Consider the following 3,591-nt stretch of genomic DNA (forward strand, 5'->3'; position numbering starts at 1 on the left):
GAGTGTTCCAGTCGTCAAAGAGCCTCGCCAAAGCAGCGCCTGGCAGACTCTCTTTGCAAGGGGATCGGCCCCAGTGACTGAAAGGGAACTGCGCTGCTACTACACAATGTGCAGACGAGACAGTTCGGGACACAGGACAGCACTCTCACAGAAGCGGAAGCTAAGCTTTGCATCCAGCCTGAAGACCAGTACATTTGTCACTTTTCACACTGTTAGGTATGTGCAGGAGCATTGGTCACCGAGGCCTACCTAAGTTACTGAAATACTTACCCAGTTCATCCTGTGCAATGGTTCCTGTGCCCAAAGGGTCTCCATGGACGGGCCCTTGTGGGCCCCGTGTGTTTCCTTGAGGTAGTCAGAAACTGCTGAGGATAACCTTATGAGCTCAAGTTTGAAACCGGGCCACCCTGGCAAAACCTTCATTTCGTCCGTGGTAGGCGAGACAGTTGCGGTTTGAAAGCTGCCTGAAAAACACTCCTGCTGCCCATCTTCTCTTTGCTGCCTGACGGCGTCACGAAAGAACTGTGAGTGTACTCGTATGAGGCTTGCTGGTCTCAGTTCCTTGCTGGGAGCTCCTCCAGGAGCACATGGGAGCTTGCCGGCAAAGAACTGGCACCCCTGGCCTCAAGGAAAAGTCCAGATTTCTCCCATAGGTAGCTCAGGTATGCCCTAGAAGCGAAGAAGCATGTGTTAAAGGAATGCTGCAACACCGTTACGTATTTCACGACTCACTGTGCACTCACTTGGGTTGTAACAGCTGTGACAGGGCACTGAATGCCGTCCAACTCTTCTGTTGCGTTTGAGTCCCAGGAAGCAAATGGGTTCGTTGGCTTTCAGGCTGTGAACGTGGAGCGGTAATGGTAAAGCCCTGCCCGGATGGCTCGACAGCTCTCACGTAAACAGCATTCAAACGGCCTCAGGAACGCCGTTCCAAGCAGCCTTACATTCCATGCTGGCGTAGCCAGGGGGGCATTTGGATTCTTCTGAGAAACACCACTGTGCCTCACAAGTGAAACCTGTGGGCTGCCAAATACGTCTCCCGACGGCAGTCGGATGCTAGATGTTTAGTTCCAGAGGAAAAACAACGGACAGGTTTCCCTGTGACAATGCTGGACTTCTGGGACCATCCAGATTCACCAAGGCCTAACTTTTGCCCGGCGGGGGAATGCTCTTCTGCACGTACAGCACTCCCCACGTTGAAACCTACCTTAGCAGAAGGAGGCAGTCTTTCCCTAGTACTAGAAGCTAGGCAGAATCGTCAGATAAATCTGCTGTGTCATCAAGGTTGAAAGTGGCACACCGACGGGAACGTTCGCCTTCTCCTTGTACTGAAGCGACTTGCTCTGGGCTTCGAATCTGCCTGAACAGCACTAGCGGCCCAACTCCTCTTCACTGCACGATTGTCGCTGTGGGCCAATGCTGGCTCTCTCAAAGTTAATAATGTGCTGGCATTCCTTTCTAGAATCTCAACACACTGCAATCCAGATGCAGCTCCAGCCGAATGAAAGGGGACCTAAGGCCTCAAGGTAAGGTCCAGTGTTTCACATCTGCAGAGTTGGGTGTGCAGTGGTATCCACGAAGCCATACTCTGAAAGGGAGTGCCTTAACTATGCTATGCCCTGGGGACACATAGGGCAGTCGATCGTGCACCAATTTTGCATGATGACCGCTGTGTGCCGGAAGAGCTGCCGCTGGCTTCTGAGGAACCCCAGGCGAAATACGCCCCCGGAAAGCACTCTTCACATTCAGAGCAAGGGCAACCTGCTCCTTTCTGGGTTGCTAGGTAGAGTTTTCCAGTCGTCAAAGAGCCTCGCCAAAGCAGCGCCTGGCAGACTCTCTTTGCAAGTGGATCGGCCCCAGTGACTGAAAGGGAACTGCGCTGCTACTACACAATGTGCAGACGAGAGAGTCTGGGACACAGGACAGCACTATCACAGAAGCGTAAGCTAAGCTATGCATCCAGCCTGAAGACCAGTACATTTGTCACTTTTCACACTGTTAGGTATGTGCAGGAGCATTGGTCACCGAGGCCTACCTAAGTTACTGAAATACTTACCCAGTTCATCCTATGCAATGGTCCCTGTGCCCAAAAGGTCTCCATGGACGGGCCCTTGTGGGCCCCGTGTGTTTCCTTGAGGTAGTCAGAAACTGCTGAGGATAACCTTATGAGCTCAAGTTTGAAACCGGGCCACCCTGGCAAAACCTTCATTTCGTCCGTGGTAGGCGAGACAGTTGCGGTTTGAAAGCTGCCTGAAAAACACTCCTGCTGCCCATCTTCTCTTTGCTGCCTGACGGCGTCACGAAAGAACTGTGAGTGTACTCGTATGAGGCTTGCTGGTCTCAGTTCCTTGCTGGGAGCTCCTCCAGGAGCACATGGGAGCTTGCCGGCAAAGAACTGGCACCCCTGGTCTCAAGGAAAAGTCCAGATTTCTCCCATAGGTAGCACAGGTATGCCCTAGAAGCGAAGAAGCATGTGTTAAAGGAATGCTGCAACACCGTTACGTATTTCACGACTCACTGTGCACTCACTTGGGTTGTAACAGCTGTGACAGGGTACTGAATGCCGTCCAACTCTTCTGTTGCGTTTGAGTCCCAGGAAGCAAATGGGTTCGTTGGCTTTCAGGCTGTGAACGTGGAGCGGTAATGGCAAAGCCCTGCCCGGATGGCTCGACAGCTCTCACGTAAACAGCATTCAAACGGCCTCAGAAACGCCGTTCCAAGCAGCCTTACATTCCATGCTGGCGTAGCCAGGGGGGCATTTGGATTCTTCTGAGAAACACCAATGTGCCTCACAAGTGAAACCTGTGGGCTGCCAAATACGTCTCCCGACGGCAGTCGGATGCTAGATGTTTAGTTCCAGAGGAAAAACAACGGACAGGTTTCCCTTTGACAATGCTGGACTTCTGGGACCATCCAGATTCACCAAGGCCTAACTTTTGCCCGGCGGGGGAATGCTCTTCTGCACGTACAGCACTCCCCACGTTGAAACTTACCTTAGCAGAAGGAGGCAGTCTTTCCCTAGTACTAGAAGCAAGCAGAATCGTCAGATAAAGCTGCTGTGTCATCAAGGTTGAAAGTGGCACACCGACGGGGACGTTCGCATTCTCCTTGTACTGAAGCGACTTGCTCTGGGCTTCGAATCTGCCTGAACAGCACTAGCGGCCCAACTGCTCTTCACTGCACGATTGTCGCTGTGGGCCAATGCTGGCTCTCTCAAAGTTAATAATGTGCTGGCATTCCTTTCTAGAATCTCAACACACTGCACTCCAGATGCAGCTCCAGCCGAATGAAAGGGGACCTAAGGGCTCAAGGTAAGGTCCAGTGTTTCACATCTGCAGAGTTGGTTGTGCAGTGGTATCCACGAAGCCATACTCTGAAACGGAGTGCCTTAACTATGCTATGCCCTGGGGACACATAGGGCAGTCGATCGTGCACCAATTTTGCATGATGACCGCTGTGTGCCGGAAGAGCTGCCGCTGGCTTCTGAGGAACCCCAGGCGAAATAGGCCCCCGGGAAGCACTCTTCACATTCAGAGCAAGGGCAAAGTGCTCCTTTCTGGGTTGCTAGGTAGAGTGTTCCAGTCGTCAAAG

The sequence above is a fragment of the Eschrichtius robustus genome, chromosome 16 (assembly GCF_028021215.1).
Source record: "Eschrichtius robustus isolate mEscRob2 chromosome 16, mEscRob2.pri, whole genome shotgun sequence".
Classification (NCBI taxonomy): domain Eukaryota; kingdom Metazoa; phylum Chordata; class Mammalia; order Artiodactyla; family Eschrichtiidae; genus Eschrichtius; species Eschrichtius robustus.